Source organism: Rhinolophus ferrumequinum, chromosome 10 (genome assembly GCF_004115265.2).
Source record: "Rhinolophus ferrumequinum isolate MPI-CBG mRhiFer1 chromosome 10, mRhiFer1_v1.p, whole genome shotgun sequence".
In the NCBI taxonomy this organism is placed as follows: domain Eukaryota; kingdom Metazoa; phylum Chordata; class Mammalia; order Chiroptera; family Rhinolophidae; genus Rhinolophus; species Rhinolophus ferrumequinum.
Window position 1 is genome coordinate 25,693,972 of NC_046293.1, and position 9,045 is coordinate 25,703,016.

The 9,045-nt window shown below is 38.2% G+C and overlaps 1 pseudogene; it reads left to right on the top strand.

Moving 5' to 3' along the window:
- The first annotated feature begins 3,277 nt into the window (after positions 1-3,277).
- Positions 3,278-3,795, top strand: LOC117028756 (coiled-coil-helix-coiled-coil-helix domain-containing protein 2-like; annotated as a pseudogene).
- The last annotated feature ends 5,250 nt before the right edge of the window (positions 3,796-9,045 follow it).

Sequence of the window (9,045 nt, forward strand, 5' to 3'; positions counted from 1 at the left end):
AGTCGATGGCCATTTACTACCTGAGCCAGCACCTTTCTATGTGAGGCCGAGAGCCTGGAAACTGCTTTCTGGGGCTCTGTCCCCACAAGGTTGTTAAATGTGTTTATGGATTTGCTAATGGAAATATTGGATACTTGCTTTTAGTTGTCAGTAAAAATTAAGGTTCTGAAGGTTACGGATGCTAATTACCATGAAAGGAAATGATGTGTATTTTCAAGGAAGGCACAAGGTGTGGAAATACATTTTTGAAGGAATTGAAAGAAAGTAGTTTGTCCTAAGGATGGTTATTTCTGAATGAGTGAGAGGAGACAACCTAAGAGGGACTAGGAAAGTTGTAGAAGGTTTGTGAAGGAAAATCTTGGAAAAATTTTATACATGGTTAAGCTAAATGTGATTAAGTAAGTTAAATATCAAAAATAAGCTGGTACGAAATTAGTTAAGTTTTCTCTCTCTGCTAAAGAAAACAAAGTTTGTTAGACTATTGGTCTGCTACTGATATTATGAAACAGTTTTTTGCCTGATAAAGATTATATGTGTCATCAAAATAATTTTCTATGTTTTATATTGTCATGATTAGATCTTTAGTTACTCAAGAAAATAAATCTAAAAACAAAATTGTACTAATACGGTAGTTATGTAAACGTCTGTATTTTAGGACTGCTAAGAGTTCATGTGTCCTCGGTGTTAGATATAGGCCAGTGTATGGAAGCTTATTTTCTCTAACCTTGGCAAGGTATTACAATGGTTCTGACCCACTGTTCTCTCGTGATAAAAATGCTCAGATCCTAAAAGAAGGCCAGGGGATTTGCTTAAATGTCCTTAGCAACTGAGACAGGAAAAAAGAGGAAAGAAAGGAGCAGTGAGACCAGATGAGGCCAGAGACAGGCCAGACTTTGGCTGCAGTTAATAGACAGGCCAAAGCCAGGGCCACCTCAGGGCTACCCCTGCAGCCTCAAAAGAAAAGGAACCTGCTTTAGATGTGGAAGCCCAGGCTACTGGGGTAAAACAGCCTGCAAAGCAGCCGTGCTCCCTGTGCAAACTAAAGGGCACACTGGAAGAGGGATTGTCTTCTTTTCTGAAGGGGGCAGGGACCAATTCCTTCTCTGCAAATGGCTGCAATTGACTGATGGACCTAAAGGGCTAGTGGCTCCTGAGAAGAAGAGGCCATGCTCATCACAGGAGAGGGGCAATAGGTGAGCCGTGATGTGGTAGGTAAGGCTGTTAATTCCTTGATTGATATGGGAGCCATTTATTCTGTCTTGACTTCTCACTCTGGACCTGTTTCCTCTGAGATCTGCTCAGTTGTTTGGATAAATAAGGCCCCTAAATTTGGGCTCATACTCAAGCCTGCTCCTTACCATTGGCCTATACCTTAGAGAAAATGTAAAACTGGCTGAAAAAGGGTTCTGGAAATGTTTTGTGAGGAGACCTCTAAGCCCTGGGTCTAACTGTGGCTCATTGCTCTGGATTCTAACTTCAATTCTGCTATGTCCTATCTTGTTAACTTGGAAGAGGTTCAGCAGGCAATTAGAAAATATGGGGAACCGGCACCTCCCGCAGGCCGACCCCTTTATACATTATATCCCGAGAAAGCAAGGAGACCAAGTACTGCTAGAACCCTGGAGGGGGAGGGGTCTCTCACAGACTAGCAGTTTTTCTGAGCACCCCAACTTCAGAGAGTCAGTGGCTGGGTCCACTTCCCTCAAATCAAACTTATTTCATTTAAGTCTTCACAGGACTCCCTCAGAAGGAAGACTGTCACTCCTATTTCTGTGAGCCAACTGAAGACCTGAAGCTCCTCTTCAATCAGAACTGCTGGAGCTGCTCATTATTGCCTCTCTGCCTGTGCCCCACCTGGGATATCCATTAAACGCCTTTTGTCTCCCCTCTTCCCTGGCTCCTCTAGGGAGAATAAGCTAATACAAGAGCTAGGTTCAGTAGCCTCTCTGACTGCTGGATATGCCCCCTCTCTGCTATAAACAAATAGCAAAGAACTCTGGTGCCGATAGGCAGGGACTACGCATACTCTCAGCAGGAAGTAGCAAGAGTGGTCGTCGCCCGTATCCCTGGATGTAAAATTTGTCTTAGTTAATATAGTTATTTAATTTCCTCTCTAATCTAACCTTACTTATTTTATGTTAATAAAATGAACATAAGACATAGGGGAATTGAAACAGGACCCAGTTGGGACCCCCACAAAAGAGGCCTTGCGATGTCCCTGGCTTGTGTCTCCCTGCCCTAGAGCTTAACAATTGATCAACACCCTCCCTGTGGTTTGAGCTTGGAATGTCTCCTGTCCCAGTCCCCTGCTTTAGGTAATTACCCTGAAACTTATGCTTGCTTACTGATCACAATACAATGCTTACTGATCACAATACAATGCTTACTGATCACAATACCCATGCTTACTGATCACAATACCCATGCTTACTGATCACAATACCCAATGCTTACTGATCACAATACAGTGCTTACTGATCACAATACACATGCTTATTGATCGCAATACAATGCTTACTGATCACAATACCCATGCTTCTGATCACAATACCCATGCTTCTGATCACAATAATGATGCTTACTGATCACAATCTCTATGGCCTGTCATCACTGCTTCTGCGTTGATGACCACGCTGGAGAGCCATATCGCCTGAGGGAAGGCTCCATGCAGACCCTCAGAACCATCACGTGGCCACTGGAGCAATGTCCAGATTTTCCTTAACTATCCCAAGCCGGGCTGAGAATGTTAAGGCAGTTTTTGGAGGTGTTAACCCACTGCCTTCTCAGACCACCGGTGCTCTGATAATAAATGCTTATTCTAGGACCCAACTCCTGTGTCGGTCTATTGGCTGAGCAGTGTAGGCAGCACATGCCCCTGACTTAGTCGGCCTCCAGTTTCAATATTGTGTATTATATGTCAACCATAATTTTTAAAAATTTAAATGATTGTTTAAAAAAAAGGAACGTTTTGGAGACAGACTCGCACATAGGCAGAATGACACACAACATGATGACGACCATCCACAAGCCAAGGAGACAGGCCTGGACCAGCTCCTTTCCTTACAGCCCTCACAAAGAACCAGCCTTACCAACACCTTAATTTCAGACTTTTGGCTTGTGAAACAGTAAGTATCTGATGTTTAAGCCACCTAGTTTGTTGTAACTTGTTATGGCAGTCCTAGTAAATTAAACCACCAAAGCCTTTATAAGGTAAGGTAAAAAAAATGTTTGCCTCTGAGTCTCACTCTCATAGAGGCCAAGCTGCCATGCATTTGCAATGCTGTGTGGAAGACGAAGCCAGACTTCCCGCATGGCCCTTCTGGCCAGCCCGGCACCTCAAATGAGACCTGTGCTCAGGCCAGTGCCAGCAGCTCAGCCACCAGCAGCAGCTCCACCATCTGTTGTTGGCTCACCTGCTCCAGCACCCCGGGAGCCAGATGTGATGGCCCAGATGGCAACCACAGCAGCTGGTGTAGCTGTGGGCTTTGCTGTTGGCCATACATTAAGTCATGCCATCACTGGGGCTGCAGAAGAGGAAGTAATACTGAGCCCGCAAGACCTGACATCACTTACCAGGAGCCTCGGAACCCAGTCGCATACCAGCAGCAACAGCAGTTTGGCCCATGCCACTATGAGATGTAACAATTTTTGCAGTGTGCCCAGAACCAGAGTGACCTTGAGCTTTGTGACAGTTTCAGCGAGGTGCTGAAACAGTGCAGATTTGCAAATGTGATAAAGAAGTTCAAATTGAAAACATGGAAACTCATCTCTCATGACCAAATTAATTTGGTATAAAAATATAATTGCTAGTGAAAGTGTAAAGTATAAAACCACCAGTTAAACCTCTCCCCTAGCATTAATAGCTTCCTTGCTTCAGAATTGCAATGGACAGGGTGTTTGTACTGGGTGTTCATTGAGATGGTATTGAGTTTGGGGCTGGGCAAATGTTTGTGTGGCCTCCTCACACCTGCTTTTGTGATGTTATTGTTTAAGAATCAATTTGAATAAAGTGATTTTGTTCCAAACAGAACATATTTTCAGAAAATATAAAATGCCAAATTTATAATGAGTAAAAAGAAATAATTTAAATAAATATTATAGGTACTGAAATGGTAATTAAAATAGAGTGAATACACCAAACTTTCAAGGAACAGCTAATTCTTATATTATACATCATGTTCCAGAAAGCAGAAAAAAGAGAGGGTGTCATGCAGGGTCTCTGGTCCCACTCCCCACATAAGAATGCAGGACATGGTGAGGCCAAAAAGGAACACACACGGAGCCATAGATAGGGGAGTCATACCGCTATATTCTCTCTGGCAGCTGGGTTGGAGACACAGGAAGCAGGAGCCACATGATCCGCAACCTGCCATCCATCCCCTTCTCTGCCAACCAACCTCACTTGCTAACTGCAATCCAGCTGTCTGCAATCCGCAATCCACACTCTGCAGCTGCTAGCTCAGCCACCATCTTCTTGCTAGCCCCATTTTCTGCTAGCGTAGCCACGTCAGTTATATTAGTGGCCAGTGGCTCACTGGTTACAGCTGACGGCCAACTAGCCACAGCTGATGGCCATCCAATCACAGTTGATGGCCATTTACTACCTGAGCCAGCAACTTTCTGGTTCTGTCCCCACAGATGATTTATTTAGAATCATCTTTATTCATGTTAGTCAGATGTTTACTTTTTTTACCCACCCTCGGGCTGTACAGGTTGAGACAGAAAGCAATCTTGGTTACGTAATGGGGCAAAACTGTGGTAAACAACTTTTTTTTTTCCTGTGAAAGTATATTTAATCGGTATGTAATGCACATATCATAAAATTCACCACAAATGTCTTTATACGCACAAACCTATGCCCTCTCTTGGAGATATAATGATCTACATAGTCTCCCAAATCTTTTATTACTTTACATAATCTTGTTTTTTCTTTCTTTCTGTTTTGTTTTTGTAAAGGAAGATAGTTTATTAGAGGCAGGAGAAGAGGTTGCAGCTCCCGAGTGGGAGGGGCTACCTGAAACTGGGAAGCCCCTGTTTTTTATTTCTTTTCTCTTTATTCTCACTCACCCAGTGACGCTTTAGTGTCCTGTGTATCCAGCTGCCATGCCATACCTGTTCTCATCAGGTAGCTCTGGGATGGTCATGGCAAATGTGGTCATTAATCCACATCAGTAGCAGAGAACTAGAAGGTAACTTATATACATCACTCAGAAAATGCATTGAGTTCTATGTCAAAATGAATGTCAATGCACAAACAAGACAGATTTATATATGATACAGCTAGAAACAGTGAGGAAAGTCTCTCATTTGTTTAGATGCAAGATAAAAATAGACAGACTTGTTAGTTCAGGAAAGTGAATGGATAAATGACTCATCCATAAGAAGAGTACACTGAAATCAGCAAAATATTTTTGTCCTCCGGCAAGAAAAAAAATTTTATGTAATATATTCAATGGTACTCATGGAAAGTAGTATTCGTATTATAACAGCACTTCGTGCTGTATTTTGGTATTCTTATTTCTCATTTTTATAGAAAACTCATACCCAAATCATAAATAATAATTATATACACATATTCAATCTGTATAAATTCAAATGCTTGAGAAAGTTGCCTAACCTCCCTGTTGCTCAGTTTTCTCTTCTATAAAATTGAGAGCAAAATTGTACTTCCCTTGTAGTAATGTTACAATAATCAAATGAGAATGTTTAGAATGATGATGCCTGGCATTTATGTCAAATATTATCGTCTATCTACCTGTTTATCATCTATCTATCTATCTATCTATCTATCTATCTATCTATCTATCATCAATCTTCTACATACACACACACAAAATCAGGTACATTTTTACCACTTTAAAATCTGCTTATAAATTACAGCATATATATTAGCTAAAATAGAATTATATATTCCTTGCAGATCATTTTGTGTATGAAGCTGTACTATGTTTTAAAAATTGTACATCTTTAAATTATTCATTATTTAGATCATTGATCCACTTTAATAGTTAGAGTCAGTATTTCTCTCTGGATTTGAATATATACAACTATGTCCAATTATGACCACCCAAAATTTGTGCATACCTCTTGTTTGCTGTGCAGAACCAGCCCTATTTTCATTTCTGTAAAATTGAGGACCTTATAAATAAGGAATAGTGAACACCCCCTGAGTTTTGCTGAATCATTCTAAAGGTTTGGATACCTTCAGTATGGTTGGTCTATGCCATGTGGACTTTTGGAAAGAGCCACTTTTGGAATCAGATGATCTGATTCTAGTCTTGGGTCTACAATTTGCTAGTTCTATGAACTTCTGGAAAGTTACAGGATCTCTCTTTATCCAATATTCTTTATTGCTATTGTAGAATCACATAACTTTCCCATTCTGTTTGGAATGTTATTAAATGAGATGACATAAAAAGTATACTGGACACAGAAAGGGCATTGTATGCCTTCAGTGAACTTTAGAAACTTTTCTCCCCTGATATACTTTCTTACAATCTTGTACACACATCTATCAAACCTCTTCACAATTATTGGTGTGTGTGTGTGTGTGTGTGTGTGTGTGTGTTGTTTCTTGTTTTTCCTGAAGCCTGACAAAGGCACTCAAATACTCATATTGTATTTCTAGGGCCTGGTGGCCTTTCAGAATGTGTGAATTACTTGATTACACTTCAAAATTTTGGGTTATTTGGTCCACTTCAATTTCTGGGTGACATCAAACCAGGAACTCCCCATTCTGGGGAAAATAGTCATGGAATATCCAGCAACAAAGATGTTCAGGCTATTGTCTACATTCCAGATTCTCAGTAAGCATTGACTTAATACATGTATCCAAACTTCTTTGTAAGTACATCACCTTTTCTTCAATAATCCACACACATGTTTTTGTTTTTACCCATATCTGTTGAATTTAAACATGTTTAACCTATTTGTGGCCCTTTTGGCTGACTTTGTAGGTATTTTGTTCTGTGCTTTATTATTGGTTAATAAATAACCTGATGCAGTGGTATCTGGGATGGGCTCATTATTGGAATAGAAGTATACCAATCTTTTACCAAAATGCACCAGGAGGAAGACTGCAATTAATTTATAGGGCATCTAAAAGACTGGTAATTTGTTTTGCTTTATGTTTTTGAAAATTTTGTTTCAAAATATTTGTCAATGAAATAAAGTGTTTAAAATAAAATAAACAAAATTAAAATGAAGACTGAAGTCATGTTGTTGTTCTTAGTTTTTCTGGTGGTTACTAAAGTATTTATAAGCAATGTGCTTGTATTATCCTTTATAGATATTATCTGTTAAATTTCTTATTGATAACTGAGGATGTGTAGAAAACACCAGCATATCTTCTCCTTATCCAATTCCGTATACATTTATGTGTATTTTCCAGTGGTCACCTCTATAATTTTAAATAGTACACACTTATTGCTTGTTCTGTATAAAAAGTGTATCTTAATTTCCTGCTTTATACGAAGAAAACATTAGAATAACACATTTCCCTTCATCACTCCTATGCTTTTTTAATATATTTTTAAATTTTGTGGTTATGAAGTTATATATATTCAAGTAACATAGAATAGAAAATTATGTTAGCTTGAAATATAAGCATGACTACTGAAACAAGAGATGTGAGCCTCAATTTGTTTTCTGCCCTCAGGCTCTATAAATGTTAGAGAAAGAGATATATAATTATATGTATATTTGGGCATATATATATATATATATATATGTTCACATATGAGTGTATACATCTTTATTATACAAATGTAAACGTATCATGCATATTATTCTGTACCTTTTTTTTTTGACAATATAGCTTAAAGCTTTTCGAAGGCAGTTTTTGGGGGTGTTAACCCACTGCCTTCTCAGACTACTGGTGCTCTAATAATAAATGCTATGACACCCCCCCAAAAAAAAGATGTTCATATAACTCATATCTAAGAGCTACAAGCTATTCTATATGGATAAAACATATATAACTGTCCGTTTGGTAGATATTTTCATCGTTTCTCAACATTTTAAGCACAAATTTATATACACTTATATTGCACACACATATACAAGTGTATCTAAGAAGTAATCTCTTAGCAGTGAAATGGCTGAGTCTAAGAACATAAGCACTTTATATTTTGATAAGTCTAGTTAAATTGCTTTCTAAATATTTATACCAATTAATATTCCCACCAAAAATGTGACATCATATTAATTTAATAAAAATTTTTTCTACTTTACTTTTTGATTAACTTTCATGGAAACTTATGTTAGCATGTTGGACTGGATCGTATGGAGGTGGTATAAGTATATGTTACAAACTGATTTTAGTTTGCTTTAAGCTTAGTGGCTTATAAAAACACTGTAGGTGGACTATTATTTTTTATTTTTTATTTTAAGGCTGTTTTGCAATAGCTTTCCTTTCCCAGGATAATCCTTACTGATTTCAAAAGAGATCCTGACTAACAATCAGCAACATTTGGTCAGTGATCTACAATTTACAAAGCAGTTTTATGTACGTAATCATATTTACATTACAAAGTTACATTTATACAAAAAATATTTGTAATGTACTGATAACAAAATTAAATTTCAGAAAAATCAAATGGTTGGCTTAAGTTCATTATATAAATTAAATATAGTTATGTTGGGATTTAAACACATATGTTCTGACAGCTCTTTCTCATTCCTTCTCTTTCTATTTGCCTTCTGGTATACTTCACCTTTTTCTCCTTTATTAAAACCCCAGGAATACTGTTTAAAATCAGCTACTTCCCTAAACAGATATGATTTTTACATTGAACAAATGCTATTTGAGTGATGCAATATGAAGCTAGTTTAATATTCTCTCCTATTCTCTGTTTAAACGTTACCACAGGCCCCTGGATAAAAAAGTTCCTTTTCCATAACTTTTTTCTTACTCTTGAGCAATACATGAATGCACACGGAGAGGTCTGTAGTACAACATGTAAAGGACTAAGGACTGATATGGATCCACTCCCAAATCTACTCTTTTTATAGCATTCAAATAAAATAAATTCTAAATCATATAAA